This window comes from Pezoporus flaviventris, unplaced genomic scaffold (genome assembly GCF_033815535.1).
Source record: "Pezoporus flaviventris isolate CSIRO_AGI_PZ_B2104156 unplaced genomic scaffold, CSIRO_AGI_Pfla_v1 ptg000015l, whole genome shotgun sequence".
Taxonomy (NCBI): domain Eukaryota; kingdom Metazoa; phylum Chordata; class Aves; order Psittaciformes; family Psittacidae; genus Pezoporus; species Pezoporus flaviventris.
The window spans coordinates 24,346,994-24,364,742 of NW_026892563.1; the positions used below are offsets into that span (position 1 = coordinate 24,346,994).

At 37.1% G+C, this 17,749-nt stretch overlaps 1 protein-coding gene and 1 long non-coding RNA gene across 2 annotated transcripts in view; both read right to left on the reverse strand.

Moving 5' to 3' along the window:
• The window catches only part of LOC133269758 (uncharacterized), a 139,474-nt gene that overhangs the window by 72,814 nt on the left and 48,911 nt on the right, over window positions 1-17,749 (reverse strand). The gene's annotated exons all lie outside the window — the stretch shown is intronic.
• LOC133269465 (uncharacterized) lies at window positions 7,322-9,133 on the reverse strand. Its single transcript, XR_009743465.1, has 2 exons — window positions 8,378-9,133; window positions 7,322-7,577 (listed from the first exon to the last, which is right to left on the reverse strand). It is a non-coding gene; the product is annotated as an uncharacterized LOC133269465 (long non-coding RNA).

Below are 17,749 nucleotides of genomic sequence, written 5' to 3' on the forward strand. Positions count from 1 at the left end.
GAGCAGAACTGCCTTCCTGCCTGCAGTGTGCCCAAAGCAGGGCTTGGCTCCTTGAGAATGACTATTCATCAACACTTCTGGAAATATAAATCCAACTGAATGCCGGTAGCAAATATTTAATGTACATCACTAGCAGAAACTACGTGTGATGAAGAGAGCAGCAACAATTCCATAGCCTCCAACGCCTGAAATCACAGTTATTAAATCCGATGTTCTACAAATGATTCTCTGTTCTGATTGTGTGGTGGTCAGGGCTATCATGCTATATTCTGGAAGAAAATGAACAAGAAGAAGAGCTTTATCTGCAAAACTGCAACTAGCAACCTAATATATAACTTCTGACAAGTGGTGATTTCTGAATAGGGCCAAGGGAGGGGATGCAGATTCTGCAGAAAGTTACAAGTAGGACCATTTTGTATGTCCTTCATGTTCAGGACAAAGAACTGCCAATGAGACAAATGCAAAAATTGGGAGCAAGGTTAGTTCAAACTCTTAGAAGAATGAAGGTGGCATCTTGTAGGGTCTCACAGTAGAGATGTGGAAGAGACTGAAGCAAAGAGATGATTACTATGGTGGAAGACAGGTGAGAGGTAGCAGCTGCTCACTAGTAATATTGTGATTCTATTTCACAGAATAACTTTTAGCAGAAGAAAACAACTAACTTGTCCAATTCTCTGTTGTAATTATACCAACAAAATTTATGTACACATAAATTTTAGAAGTAGAGAGAAGTAGAAATCATGGGAGGATCCCACAATCAAACTTATTTCTAGACACAAAATTGTTTCTTTCACATCAAAGGCAGTATGCACAGAGTGCAGAGGAACAGACAGTGAAGCATGAAGACTTTTCTCTGCTGTCTCACTTGTATGAAAATCAGTACATAAATTGGATAAACAAAAGCTACTTCTTTATGTGTTGAAGATACCCTCTTCATCTGATTTACCTTCATCTGATGGAGATGTTTTGAGTAAAGGGATGTATTATGAAGAAATTCACTCTGCTAGGAAAGACTTCAGTTTGAAATTAAATCCTGTGCTAAACTTTTCAACAAGTATCTACCTTCACTGAGGTCTTTTCATGGCCCCGCTTATTTCTACTTTAAACTTCTCACTTTATTGTACTTTAAGCTCCATCAGTGAATGTAAATGGGGTTTCACTATACGTTTAGTGCATTCAAGCATTCTTTGTTACAGTTCCCACCCTGCCGCATTATGTGAGCTCTGCCACGGAAGTCCAGCAGTCGGTTTGTTTTCTGCTATTAATAAAAGAACCTACTTTTCCCCACTTCTTTGAAGAAGTTGAAAGGGCTACATGTTAGAGGGGGAGGTGGTGGGGAACAGACTGTGGTGTAATCCCCAAACGCAAATGCTGTCTAGATTAGAAACCTCCCTGAAGAAAATTTACAAATGCTAAGACTGTGCTTTTTGTGTGATGAACACTGGAGCAATAACTTAGCCACATACTGGGTCCTGCCTAATGCTTAAGGAGCCTACTAGGTGAAAGGAATTAAATGAGAAAAAAAAAAAAAAAAAATCTTCCAGTTGGCTCTGTGCCAATGCCATCTAACCCTTTCAGTATCCAGTGACTTACTTGTGCAAGGATTTTCATATGCATTTCAACACTAAGGTATATTAATATAATACTTAGGAATCTGTTAAAATAAAATAATAATAATAAAACAACAGAAAAACCCCAACAAAAAAGAACACACAAATGGGATTTACACATTGCCAGTGTTTTTACATAGTCCAGGAAAAGCTTAATTAAAGGGGTGGGATGTGTCTCTGCTGAATAGCTGTTTTTCCTTCATACCTTCCCATGCATGACACGCACACATCCAAGAAAAGAAGTTGAGGGTGGTGGTGGTGTAAGAAGAAATCCACCCAAAACCAGAACCAAAATTACCAGCCCTAAACTATTCAGCACAACCTTGTTGATTTATTTGGCCATTTAAATAAATGAATATGCTCCTTGTAGAGAATCACAGCCCCATTGTAACAGCTAACAAGTAGAAGAAAAGTACAGAATATTATCTGCCTTTTTCCCTATAGGATATTCATGTTGTTCAAACTATCATTACCGCATCTAGTTTATCGTAGAGTTACGACTAATCCTTAACTCCTAAATAATCAGGAACAGTGGTAAAGATTGCAATCTTAAAAGCCTATCAGATAAATTTTAGTCTATAATTGACTGGGTGAGTCTGTGATTAATTTTAAATCTTACTTAATAGGTCAAAGATGTTTATAAAGATGAAATAATTTTATCAGCGTTGATCCTAATTATGTTCACTAACTCTCTAAGGCTTCCATACTCCATCCACTTGTTGCTACTTAGGCACTGCAACTAAACACAGCTTTGCGAGCAAATTAGTATGGGTAGATTCTGGTTAGAATATAACTCACCAGGTAAGAATAACTCTCGTGTTCCCAAGGAATGGAACTATGCAGCATCCAACAAACTCTGAAGATGCCTATTGTAATCATCAAAGAATGAAAAAATTTAACAAGGTGATGAATGTCTCAGATAAATTGTTTGGACAAAAACACTTTAAATGAACATGACAAAATAAAGCTACTTTTATCTGAGCAATAGGATTCTAGATTTTATTTTCCTGTTACACATATTGTCTATCTGACTACCTACCTTATAGACCTCAGGCAGAAGTCAGTCTTTCTTGTATTTTTTTCTGTGGGTTTTTAGCCAGTTCCTAAGAGGAGATGACTGGTTTTCAGTGTGAAATTAAGTACCCAGTCAGGAACTGAGCATAATCATCACATGAGCAAATAAAACTGATGGCTACATTTAATGCCTACAGAAATCTTTTCCTGCACTGCATATTAACACACTGAAAATGTTATGTTAGCTAATCGTGAACGTGCCGATTTTCATTACACATGGAAATGTAGAACATCTTCTGTTAAACTTCATTGACATTTTTCATCAAATGAATAGAGCAATGCCCTGAAATGTGATAATCGTAGATTCTTGTTATGCAACTTCAAGTAAAATATTCTTTCCTCTAATTCCAACAGTAATTAACTTGGATTGGAATTCCCCTGACTCATGTATCAGTCTTCAGCACTGTATTAACGGATCCTAGTGTTTATATGGTTTGAAAAGAGATCCTGTCCCATATATATAATATTCTATTAAGGTGTTGAAGACTTTTAGGTTAATGGAAAGAACTGATCAAATCACCCTAGCTTGAGTTATAAGCATTTTTTTTTGTTTGGGTTTAAACTGAAATGGTATCTTGTTGAAACTTAAAATGCTTCAAAATGAAGCTCTGGAAAATTGTTGCATCTCCCATGAAGACTAAAAATTAAAGTAGACAATTATCATAATAAGAACCCAGTTGTACATGGCACACAAAAGAGAAGCTAATACTTCCCTCTGCTTTTTGACTGATGTTTTGTGTGGTTGTAGCTAAACAGCACTTTAAGTTGACAGCAAATTAGCAAACAATATGAGGGAGGAAAAAAGAAAGAAAATCATGCAGGGGTTAAGATGTTTATGTAAAACAGTGATTTTCCTTTTAAAAATTAAAATGTACAAATAAGCTGGTGTCAGAGACTAGGTGATCCTTCATTTCCACCGCATTGAGCAGGCTCACATCAGCAGCAGACAGCCGTTAATATATGCGTCTGGCTCAGTCTGGTCTACCAACTAGGAATTCATCGAATTGTTAATATCATTCCTTTTTTGTATGCACCACGCATCATTTTCACCCTCTCTCTCTCTTTTCCTCCCCCTTTGCAGGAGCTTGTGTTTTGGTTTTTTTGTTTTTGTTGTAGCACAAGCTGATTACTCTGAAATCACATATTAAATAGCATTTAAAAGCATTTTGGACTCAAAGAACATAAAACCATATAGAAATGAGAATATATTGAAATCCTGTACATATAGCTAAGCATAACATATTTGCTTTCCAGTTATGTGTGTTAATAGAGACAGCTTTCATATACTGTCAATGTGTAAATAAGACTGCCTTCTGCATGGCATCTGTAAGCATTGTCATGCAGTCCCAGGATAGGGAAACATCTTGTTGATCATGGTGGGAATTCTGCCTGCTTAAAGACGGGGAGACTCCACCCACCTGTGCCCCACTGCAAGGAGTTCAGGGTGTACCAGAGTCTAGGTTTGCTGGGTTGAAACTGGAGAAGAAGAGGGAGGGAAAAAGGAAGGCTGTGTACCAACTTTTTCATCTCTATGGCAAGGGGCAGCAATGAGTACAATGGGCAGTGAAGAGCCACTGGAGTTATCCCAGTTCAAACAGTAATGCAGAGGCTGTACTCACTATTTACAGTTTTTGCTTTAGCACCAAATAAATCAGGTAGGGATTTTCTAATGCACCAAATAAATCAGGTAGGGATTTTCTAATGACTCATTTTCTTCCCTCTCTCAGGGCAGGGTAGAACACACTTGAAATCTTCAGGATGCCAGACGTTTCACACTATACTTTCACCTTCATTGTATGTACAGTGTTAAATGTAAAATGAATTCAGAGTGCTAAAAGTTAATCATCCACACAAAAGTAAAATTTGCTGATTCAAAAATAAACGCAGTGAAAATCTTTAATTTGTAAAGACGTGTGCATCATATATCGGATTAAATGTACAAGGATTTTTATTTTGATTAATACTATGCATAGTTTAATTTGCATTTTGTCATGTACCCACACACAACACAGTTTTATCTTATTGTATAGCTTGAATGAACGAAATACCTCTTTACCTGATCAAGATCTTAAATAGACCATTTTTGTACTGAAAATTCTCGTACATAATACGTGTCACTGGCTACTGAAGCGCTTTGTAAGTGTAGCACCTAGCTGGTACATTTGTCTTTTATATACAGGTTCAGATCTACTTTTCTAATATTGCCTAAATGGATGTCAATGTTGAATAACTCATGTATGTTAAAAATTACCTCTGTTTCTGAATGTTTGAAAGTAGCTCTTTTGAGTGTTCTTAGCATGTGGGATTGACAGTTTACAAAGAAAATAATTGCATATTTACAGGAACTATACCGTCACTGTAATTGCTAAGGCAATATTTTTATGAGTATTTAAAGACTAATTATATCTTGAGTAACTTGAAAACTACATACAGCACATAGTTTCTGTCCCTTAAGAAAACAAGACAAGAAAAAGTATTATACTAACAGATAAGAACAATTTATTTAAACAGTAGTGTTGATGTTTACAATAAAACCCAATTCTTCCCACACAAGTGGAAAAATATACTGCAGCAAAAATACCACTTCTAAAATGATCAAATAGTTTAGATGCCTAATCTGTGTGAAGCCTTTGTCTCAGTGAAGTCTGATGCACCAATAAGTTCCTGCAGCATCTTGGGTTATGGACAGAGGAAACAGAGAAAACTGACTCAGAACTAACCCACCTATAAAATATTAAGAAATACAAACAGGATTATGTGTTGGTTGATCAGAAGTTCAAGTCTAACGAACAGTGCAGAATAACTTCTGTGCTTATGAATATTTTTATGCAAAGTCAGCTAAGTACTGAACACAGAAGGGACTACCAAAGCTCACTCTGTTTTTTGTTAGAGGGGGAAAAATGCAAAAAGTGATGGAGACAATAGAACTTGAGTCCAGTGCTTAGAGTACTGACTGTTCAGTATAAACTGAACAGGTACAAGAAATGTGATTCTGTGTGCAAAGTGCTTTTAATGCTGTGGTATGATTTTTACACCAATATTCTCCATCAGTTTAAAATGTAAATTAAATGGGAAAATATTTTAAATGCCATATTGTGTTCTTACTTAGATAAAGACAAATGATGGCAACTAACTACAAAATAAGCTTTGTCCCATGTTACAGGAAAAACTAAGCAACAGTTTTCCTGTAGACTGAAATCATTATTCAAACAACAATAAAATGATTGTTTTCTAGGCCTCAGGTATCAGTGTTCATGCTTTATCTGTTAAAAGTTAATTAATGCTGTAACAATATAGCCGAAAGTATACTGTGTTGGCATACATACTGTATAGGTATACCATACATTGTATGTGGTAATTATCTGTCAAAATTATCTGTGATAATGATATTATCATTGAAAGACTTTTGCATCTTCTAATATCTGTTTTGAATGGGGTTTTTTCTTTTTTTTGGGGGGGGTGTGTGATTTTTTTTGTTTGCTTTTTTTTCTTCTTGAGGTGCAAACTGGCATTCAGGTTAAATTTGAATCCTAAATGTAATATGATATCTAGCCCAGTTTTCTAAACATGCAAATACGTAGCATCCTAATGTTGCACAATGGATAACAGCTTTTTTTTTTCTCAGGAACAGTTCTGCTGCGAAACATTTGAAATAGGTATATTTTCCTTTTTTGCTTCCAGACAAGGAAAGCTCCTTTGGTTTTCTAAATTCTGTAGAGAAACAATCACAGTCCAAAGCTGCTGGTTCCCCTCCGCCTAGGTCCCAAGAGCCTGACTTGTGATTGTTGCTAAAAAACCTCACAAGTTAGGGTCTCAGGGACTAGGAAAAGTCCAATATGATCCAGTAGAAATCGTCTTCCAATAAATTGAATTGCTCAGTATTCATAATCGCTGTCATTAAAACTTTCATTGCTATTGTTAAAAACACCAAAACAAAACAAACCCAAAAAAACAATATTCCCCCCGAATTAACAACCCCTCCTTCCCCCCCAAATCCACAATCCACAGTTTCAAGTAGGGGGCAGAAAAGATCAAATAAGCAGGCAAGATGCATACATACATTCAAACAATGTATCAGCTGACTGAGCAGACTTTTCTTATAGTCCTTAACTTTTGAAAAAGAAAAAACAAAGAACACAGGAAAAAATTCTTCACTGCCTTGTCTTGCAAGTAGCCATATTATAATGCATCAGAGGGAAGCATCTAAAAATGGGTTAAAACCTGGTTCCAGCAGATTTCTACAGTAACAATTTTATTCTATTTCCCTTAATGCCTGAAAGAAGGATTAAATGCTTGTGAAGGAGTTTCTAATTGAACTAGTTCCCCATTATACTTTTAGTTCTACAGTTCAGGTGGGCCCTGGGTTACAGAGTACTTTAAACCCATTCACGACGCAAGGATAACCTTTGGGTGTGTATTCACTTTTTGCCTCTTCCCCACATTCAACATTTAATCCTTCTACAGACTGATAGCAAAAGCTTCATCCCTTCCAGTGGCAATACTAGCTTTCGCTCCATTAGCTGTAGAAAACATTGACATGCAGAGATTGTTGTCACTTGAACCAGATTACTCAAAGCACACATAACTTTCAAATACTGTCGATACAGTAGGAAGAAATGCTCAGATTTCCTGAATAATTTCGTTCTGAAGCCAAACACTTTTAATGGCACGACCACAATCCTGAATTACTTTTGCATTCATTCTCCTTCGATCTTTAGCCTTGTTTGCAGAATGAAAAAGAAAATTTCTACTTTAGGGATGGGATCCACAGTGGTTTTTTTTTTTTTTTCCTCCATCAGAGCCCAGAGCAAAAGAAACAGCAGCCATAAAGGTCCTAGCCACTGGAGCAGACTCTGGCATAGAAAACTCAGTGCTCTTCGGGAAGCCGTTCAGCTTTAAAAAGGAAAAAAAAAGAGAAGAGGGGGGAAAAATTAGAATCTCTGCTGGTCGAACAGGTGAATCATCCATTTACAAGAAAGCTGTTCAGAGTGCTCTGCTGAAGAAAAGATTTGCCAGTGCCCCCCCACCCCCACCCCTGCCCTTCACCCTCCCCTCCAGAATGATACTTCAGATTTCAGAACATTATGGATTATTAAAATATTATTTCAGCTGATGATATAATGCAACATTATATAAGAGCCGTTTCTTTGTCACTGTGCACCATTCAACCAGTTATGCCTCAGACACAAAATAGTTAAAAGAAACAATATATATATCAGAGAGATATATATGTATAGCAGTCCCTAGATTTCATTCCATTTCTTTTTCTAAAGCTGATCATGATTTAACAAACAATTTTGACCACAGCCTTCAAATCAATAATTAGAATGAAAAATCTCTCCCCTCTATAAATATGACATTAACATAATTATACCACCCCCATCGCAGAGACCCATCCTCTTTAGGGAATACATCTGATGCTCTGAAGATGGAAATCAGTCAGATTTTAGTTGCTCTCAAACGTACCTTTGCTTCTCACTGACTGACTGGCTTTACCTTCCATGCACACACACAGTCACTAGCACACGCACGCACACACACACATACACACACATACACATGCGCGCGCACATACACACACACACGCACAAAAAGGCAAGGCAAAGCAGCGGATGCTGACTCAGAGCAGTTGTGTGTGGAGGGGGTGGTATCGGCTGGTATTTTCACTGCACTCATCATTAACATTAACTCACTCTCTAGCATCCACCCTCTCTCAGACCTGCTGGACTGCAGCATTTGCATGACGCTGTCACTCTAGCCCTTGTGGGTCAGATGTTAGAAGAAAAAAAAAGCCTCAAGGCTCTCATAAGGAATGCCTTCATTTCTTCCAAAAGGTCCCTCTTCTTATTTTTCCACCTTTCTACTTCCTCTGTTGCTGTGTCTCAGTTGTTTGACATCTTTCCGGAAGAAAATGTCTTGAGCTGCAATAAGCCAGTAGTCAGTCGGTCCTCCCCTCACCTCACACTCCTATTCCCACCCCCTTTTTTTCCTAATCAATAAGACAGATCTCCAAATGCAGTTGTGAAAACAGTCTCTGACACACAGACTTTCATCCTCGATCCTCTGCCTCGGGAATAGCAGGCAACCCAGGCTCACACGTGATGTCGAGAGAAATAATGCCAGTAATTCTTGAACAGTCTTAGGAGTTTATTCTACGCCTTCTTCATTTTTTCTTTGCTTGAATAAATACCAGTGGGAAGGACACACTAGCTCTCAAAGGCTACAAGGATTCATTTCTTCAGAAAAGCATGAGCATTAAAAAGACTAATATTAATCTTCCTCAAAATTAATGCTATATTTCCCCCACCACCACTCATTGTGCTCTTTATAAGTAGAAATTGTCTCATAGCCAAAACACTGCCAGGGTCTGAATCACCGTTCACTGTGCTGAAATCATGAGTTTCTGGACTTCAATTGGCATTTAAATGGACTAAGTAGTTTTTTTTCTCTTTTTTTTATTTATTTATTTTAGACATCTTGATGAAAATAAAATAAAAAATAGAAGCTGCTTGTGTCAGAGGGAGCACTGCAAGAGAACAATGGCAATACAACCGCATCACCACACCGAGTACTGAAAGTGCATGTTTGAGCTACACTTGTGTATTTATCTGGAGGGTATTTGCTCCGTGTTGGTAAAGAAGTCTGTGCACATACGTGTACATTGAATACACACACACACACACACACAAAAACTCAAGACACATATATGAAATATACAACACAAAACAAAGCACAAAGGCTGTTAACTGAAACACAGGCACAAGTCGTCGGACACGCTATGAAAATCCACAGAGCATAATTATTGTGTGCATTTTTACCTTGTTCCTTTGTTCTTAAGGCAAGGGACTTTAATGACTTACGGTGTTGACACTCTTTCGGCTTTTCCCTTTTTACGCCAACAGTATTTGGGAATTATTTTTCCAGACAATACCACACCACTGTGATTCGCGGTATGAAAATTATTTACCAGAGGAGGGAGGGGGAATGGGACAGGTGATACGCAATTCGCCAGCCAATTCTCAGAGCTGCCTGGTGCCGTAGGAACTCTCGGCAGGTCCCAGGATGCAGTGCTACACTGCAGCCCAGGCTCAGGTAGCTGTCTGGCAACCTAAGGGTGGCAGCAAATGTGAAGGGCATCTGCTCGCAGGAAAGGTCCAAAAGAAAACACTGTGCAGCCCCAACATAAAGAAAGGAAGCCAGAACGCTAGGGTACACGCCCTAAGCCCAGTTAATATGCATTTACATCCAGCTGTCATGATGGTAATTAATTTTTAGGGAAAGGATGGAGGACAACAGACAATTAGGAAACAGTTAAGTTTGTAATCTCAGAGAAAGGGAGAGACGGAGACAGACACACACCCACAGACAGAGACAGACAGCGAGCAGAGAACGCCAAGCATGAGACAACAAAAACAAGACTGAATTCAGATTTGGGGAATTATTAAAAAAAAACAGGATAACAGCATTCAGCTTTGCATTTACTGAGGTATAAAAAAAATTAACACATGCACAGCATGGCTTAAAATACTCATTGCCATCAATAGTCTGTGACTGATGCAGGCTTCTTACTGCTATACGTACATTAGATTGGTCATCGCCTCTTAATCTCCTTTTGCTCAGACCCATCCATTTTTTGCTGCTCCAGCATCTGTGCCCTTTATACTTTTTTTTTTCTGTATAGTTACCCACAATACCCTGGATAAATTAATGTCATGACCTCTCTATGGCTATCAGACAGAAAAAAAGTCTATGATTTTAATAATTGAACATGTGCGTACAACAAACTGCCTACAGATCACCCAGATTTGTGGACTGCCTCCAAAAGCAGCCTTTGCTAGCTCTGCGAATCAGAAACAACAGATGCAAATAGCCACAGAACCCAGCTCTCTGCCTTGCCTTTCTCTTTTCTTTTTTTTTACAAACCCACCCTTTTCAGTCTGTGCCATTTCACGTTCCCTGCGTCTGCCCCCTCAATGGTTAAAAACATTAGCCTGACGAAATCAGAAGCTTTTGAATAAAAGCATGAAGATGAGGGAAAATTATAAATGGTTGCAGATTCTGGAAATTTATATCCAGACAATGAGCAGGGAAGAGTACCCAGGTTCAAGTGCTGAGACTCACTCAGGAGCACCTCTGGGGCCAATGGGACTGCAGACTAGATTAAATCAATAGTAGTCTGAAACGAGATGTCGTAATCAATCAGCTCAATTACCACTGTCATAGATCTGGGCTTAAGGTCTTTCCTGATTCCACTCTTCTAATCATTAACCCTTATACATCCTCAGAGTAGGAACTCACACTTGCTCTGGTGCCCTACCTTTCAGATCATCAAAATTTAACTTAGCACTTTGCCCTCATTCTCCTTTTCCCTATTTAAATAGTATCAGAATGGCTCAGCAAGAAACATATTTAAATGTGAAAATGGCAAGGTTAGATGCACTCTTTTCAATGTACCTATTATATATTTGCTGCTGTGTGCTTATATATTATTATGCCTCCGGGAGTGGCTGGGTGGATCAAAGACTGCTGTTTAATTAACATTCAACTCAGCTGTTTCCTTGGAGATTAAAAATACAAGACTAGTTGAATTAAACTGAAGCTGTTCACTCCTTTTACTAATCCAATATTATGGAACTCTTCTCTCAACCTGCTTAGGAGCAACTTGTTTCTGGTTAAACCACTAGGAAAATCCATTTTCAGTTTGAGGGTAAGTGCAGAAAAGTTTGAAAGACATTTTCGTATGTATGTTTGAATTTCACAGAATTAACCATTTACATTTTGCATACATAGTACAGTAAATTCCCCTGCAATGCAAGGAGAAAAGAACCATTTAGTTTGAATATGAGCAGAACCACTTTGAAATCTTGACTGTAACTGTTCACTGTGTGACACTTAAATGTCATCTATTTAACTTCTTTTTATTGCTATGCAGGTCCTGAAAAGATCGAAAAGATTGTCATAAAAATGCTCTGGCAACTGTCACAAATCCTTCTCTTAGTTTCTCAAGAGGAAAGAAAGAATCCATGTAGCAGGTATCCAGAATTTTGGTCTCTTAAATTTGACCTATTCTGCTGTTATACTCAATAATATTAGTGGAAGAAACCCTCATTACATTTACAGTTACATCACTGTTTGTACACTGCCTCTATTTCCAAGCAGAACCACACCTTTTTTAACCACAGATCTGCTTTTCAGCTGGAGAAGCAGAACACATAGTCCATGGAGCACTGCAAATGCCAAATAGCAGAATTAGCCCGTGCCGTGGCAATGATATTTTGGGGAGGAATTTGTGCTTCTAGGGGTGCTAGGAATGGGTATGGGACAGGGGTAGCAAATACATGTTTGACAGCAGAGTCAGAGGCTGATGTTGGGGGTCTGTCTGAAGGGAGGGCACCTGCTGGGGCAGGACACCGGGCTACCCAAGACAGGCTATAATTGGAGATCGATTGCTGGATTTAATGACACAGCTGTTTTCATTAGTAGAAACCGGGAAAAAAAAAAAAAAAAAAAAAAAAAAAAAGGCCTAGAAAATGATTCAGCTGCTAACATAGGTGCTTTTTAACAGGCTTATACCTCAGCCAGACAACTTTGCTGCATCAACTGACGCCTCACAGATGAAAAAAAATAACCTCAGCTTTGCATCTTTTCTGGGAAGGATTCAGCTGACAGTGGGATGAGATACAAAAAAAACCTTCACTCTGTCCTTTAGAAAAGCTAAATGAATGCAATGCACCAGACACCACCTTAAACAGGATGCTGCTCAGTTTTACAGGCAGCAAAGACTGTGAGCATCATCCACAAGGGGACAGCATTCACATCTACACTGGAAAGATGCAGTTTTGTACAGGCAGAACGGAATGAGACCAAACCCCCACAAAAGTAAGATAAATAAAATAAAATTAAATTAAATTAAATTAAATTATAAAAAATAGGTGTTTCCTGGATTATTACATATGGACAGAGAGGGAGGAGAGGTGAGCCTGGACATGGATATAAGTTATCAAACCCCATTCAAATACAGGACGAGCCTTCTGTTTCTCAGGCAGCAAGAGTAAGATGATTTGCAGTATTAATACAAACTTTGTGTGAAAAATAAGGATTCTCTGAAATAAAAAATAACAATGTTAAAAGAATGAGATGACAAGAATTAGATACTACTGGAGCAAAATCAGAAAGTGTCTAACACAAAGGGAGAAATGCACTAATATAAAATGCTATTCTTATTTTGCAGTTCTCATCTTCATAATCTCAGTGTGCTCCACCTGGCAGGTAAACCCTGATCCCTATTTTCCTAGGAGCAAAAGTTTCTTCATCACAATGCTCATGAAAAGGATATCAATTAAAATAAAAGGTTTCCCTTCCTGTAATGTAGTATTTAAATGACTTAGAAAAATAAGACTGTCAGAGTGGCCTGTGTCTAACCACGTAGTTTTGTGTGATTGCCCCATGATATCTTCTCATCTCACTGATGAACAGCAAGGTGAAATGACTTCATAAAAATGCCATAGCTATCTAGTTCCAGATCTATCCCAAAAAACTACCCTCTTATCTTTTTAGAAATGCTACACCCAGAATTTTTATTATTTTTAGTAACAGTGCCTTTTGTAACTTAGCTGCAATTCCCACCCGACTGTGAGTTATTAAAAAATAGCCTACTCAATCTCTTACAGAAATCACACATAAAATTAAAGAATTTATTTTTTTCTTCTCTCCATATACAAACTCCTTCTTAAATGCTATTATACAATCGCCTTGCTGACTTGTCAGTTTACCTGCCCTTTATTAAAACATAGATATGTGACAGCAGAAATTACTGCAGTCTGAATTACTTTGGAAGTATATGAATACTATTCAATAGACCTTGATTTCACTGACATTTTCAATTAAAAATGTAATTATTTGTGAAAACTAACCACTATGATATTTATTCTTTTCTGACCTATGTTTCCTTGAGCTTCGAAAGCATGAAATAATGAATGAATTAACTTTTCTATTTATGAATGCTTTTTATGCTTACTTCACTAATTGCTTTTTGTTACCACTTCATAGCACCAGCACATTGTGAAGAATGAAATTCCAACTGTTCATAAAACTGTATTTGACAAAACAGTCAAGCTTGCATCTGCAGTCTGTTCAATAAACATGTAAAGTACCGAGCACTATTTTAAAAATCCCGGTTCATAAATTTTCCAGTATGACATTTTCACTCTTTCCTTACTAATTAGGTATACATGCATATAGATATATATATATATAAAATCGATAAAAATGTAAGATAATGTAGGACAAGATCACCAAAATATGTCATTTATACTCAGAAGGCACCCTCCATGCTGGTTACACACTATTGTTGCACCCATCAGTGGGCCTGATGCTACCAAAAGTGCAATCCAAGTAAGCTTATTTGGATGGATAGTTTCTGAAATTATCTGTATTTTTCTGAGCACCAGTTCTTGGATACATATATGTCAAATAAGAATCAGAGTTTACTGAAAGAAATTAGAGGTATTCTGTATATGCTCCAAACAGTAACAGGATGTACAGAATTCTGCTACAGAAGGAAAAAAAAAACAACTCTTATTTTCTTACACATTGTGATTTGAAGATAATAATTTGTGAGAAACATTAAGAAACACCATTTCTATAGCCTTGGTTTTAGAGGTTTTAAAAGTAGGCTGGGGAAAAGCAAAGCATTTTAATAAGAAAATACAAAATAGCAGGTTCAATGCTTGCAAAACCAGAATATTTTAAATTTTCTAGTCAGTGAAGGTTAAAGCTATCCTGCATTCTCATAGTTCTCTCTCTCCTTTCAATCAATCTCATTGATTTTTTTTTTTAAAGGTCAGAGGCTATACCTTCATTGATCAAAGAAACAGCCTGACACAGCGAAAGAGTCTGCCAATTCCAGACAGATCAATCACACCTTTGTCTGCTTTTGATACATTATGGTTATTTATTCTGCATCACCACGACTTTCTGTCGCATGGCTCTTAATGTAATAACGTTGCTCAGAGACAATAATAAAAAAGGGGGGAGGGGAAATATTCTATTTAAAATAGTTTAAGTGCCTCTCTGGTATTTCTGAGGGTAGCTTATGATAGAACTTGGCCGGTTTGTTTCATTTCAGTTTTGCCTTGGAAAAGAACTGCTCTTATGGTATTTAGATCTCCTTGGTCAGTGTTTTGTAAGATTTTATAAAGGCAATCCTTTGAAAATTATTTGTGCAGTTTTTAGAAAAGTAATTAGACTTTGATAAGAAAACAATTATAATCTAATCACAATCAGAATTTTCCATGTTAATAAACTGTTTCACAAATGTTTTAATAAATAGAATGTAACTGATACCCAGCTACAGCTACTGACTCCACTATGACTGTAAAATGAAACTAAATGGTCAGCCTAAAATAATTGCTGGGAAATATTGCTGAATAAACAGATACAAGTGCTGAAAAGCTCCTGGCTTTGCAAACTATTATGCTGAAAGCCAGCTACAGCTTTAAAAAATGCACTATATGCTCACTGTCATGACTGAAAGTTATATGTTATTATTAATCTTTCTGTAGCGTGTGCAAGAAGCCTTTAAAGCTATTGTTGTTCTATTAGCAAATCTTTCATTCATATTCGGTAGCCTATCATTTCATAAGCAGTTGCGCTACTTAAGAAAAATCACTTGTGAGTCTCATGCTATTTTTTATAAAAGTATTAAACTCCAATTCTAAAGGTAAAAGGGTAGCCTAAGAGAAGTTAGTGGCAAAACGCCCAGTGACTTCAGTGGAGACGGGATTTCACTGCACGAAGTTGCTTCTCAACTCCTTCCACCCAAGCTACCTGCACAAGAAAAAGAAGCACGTGGGATTTCACAAGACCATACTCTTGTAAAGAATTTAAAATAAATTACAAATTCCTTAGCAAAACAGCTAACAAAGCTATGATGATCTCTGTGCACCATGCAGCCCTTGCAAAGACAGTGGAACCTCTCAGTAAAATTATGCATGTAAATCTTTGCAGAATCAGGATATCAGGTAATAAGACATAATCACCGTCGTTAGAACCTTATAATAAGATATATGATAATCCAAACACTTGGCATCAGTTTCTGATTTCATTGTGCCTGCTCTGTAAATTATTATGCGCCCAATTTACAATTACATCAGCATTATTACATAGAGCAAAAGGTAAGTGGTATACAAAGCTGAAATATTAAGCCCATTAAAAAGTTATGAGTTTGACAGAGTCCCTACATGTATTTGTGTGCATGCCAAGAAATGCATTTCAAAACCTTTAACTAAAGGAAACTGCCTTCCAGTGATAAACTGCAACATCTAAAAAACGTTGCTGAAATGCTACTGCCACTCTCAAAGGCCAAGAGACCTTAAAAACGATTGCTGGCTGACAGCACTGCACAAAAACATACAGTTTCTTCTGTAAAGAAATAAAGCTGAATGCACAACATTTCAGAGAAGTTTTGAATAAGTCTATTTGTCCGGCTTACTTTGCAAAGGCTCTGTAGAAAACAGCACCATAAACACTTTCAGTCCCCACACAAGGGCTAAACAAAGAGTCCTCTTTCTAGCCATTTAATCCAGTAATTTATTTTTTCAACCATCACATAAATCGAAACACAGCTGTAACCAATGACTTGCAGATCCAGTTCCCTGCCAGCTGGATCCTGTTCTGCTGAAACAGCAAGATTTTTACATTGTTCACTTCTGTACATCTGGAGAAATCATTTGGGTTCAAAGGTGACTAGAAAAGCTCTTTAAATAAACTCAACCAACAGTGAAGAGAGGCCTAAGTATCTACAAAAGCTATATGAAGTTCCATTTAAAAAGCTCTTTTTTTTCAAATTAGTGCACAGACCAGTTTGCTTCTTTAAACATTTTATGATTATGACACTGTAATTGAATTACCCACTCAAATATGTATTTTGCTAATAAAGAAATATTTACTACTTTCCAAGACATTTCAAACACAGTGTCAGTATTCAAAAATTATGACAGTCAATAGTTTGTGTACTTATCACATCTAAAAGTATCATCAGAAAAAATGCAACAGGATAAAATAAAATATCAAAAATATACCTCAATTAATGTATCTTAGCTGTGGTCTGAAATTCCGCTCAACTTTAAATTAAAGAAAAAGCAAACAATAAGAAAGCATCTACCGTACTTAGATATGTTGAAGCTGGGATCTCTTAGATGTCAATCCTTAAAATAGCCTTACTACAAAAAGTAGCATGCCTTATTGCATGTGTCTTCTAGTTAAGTAACAAAAATGTCCCTGACATTTAAAACTGCAAACAGTAAATTGATTACAATGCATTATTTCCTTTAGAAAAGCAATCACAAATTAAAACAAGTGAATCTTTCAGAGGTAAATAGCAATGAATATGGAAGTCTCATATAATTTGTGTCTCTGATTACTTTTCAGACCAAACAGATGCTCAAATACATTTACAAGGGAGTAGTTTGATGCCTAGCCCAGGTCCCACAGACAAAACAAAACACTGAAAGTCCCTATGCTAGGTCTTAATTGCAAATTCATATACATGCACTATCAAAAACAAAATAAACAAAACTTTCCATTGGATGTGTGTTTCTCTTCAAGCAGGTAAGCAGGACACATCCAGAACATGCCCCGGTTGCTTAAGTAAAGATGTAGTTCCTTAACTCCACATTATTAAAAGGTATTTCAAAATTCAATTAGGGTTCACTACTGCAATTGCTTCTTTTCCTTTTTTAATACTTACTGTTATAGCTGTTTTGAAACAATGCTGATAAAAGTATCCTTTCTGCTTGCCACTGACCACATCTCTGTGCTGGCTTCATGTTATTTCCCATTGTCTCCTCCTCACAGATTAACTGAGTAGCTACCTCACCTTCAGTTCTTGATTCTTGCTGTCTGTTCTTGCCTGCGCTTCCCCCCTTCACTCATAATTATAGGAATGCACTATTGAATATGCTATCTATGCTCTGTTGTGAAAATATGAGCATTAAAAAAGTAAAACTAAAAAAGAAAGAAAATATCATGTCTTTAAAAGCCAGATAAACCAGATAAGTCATCTG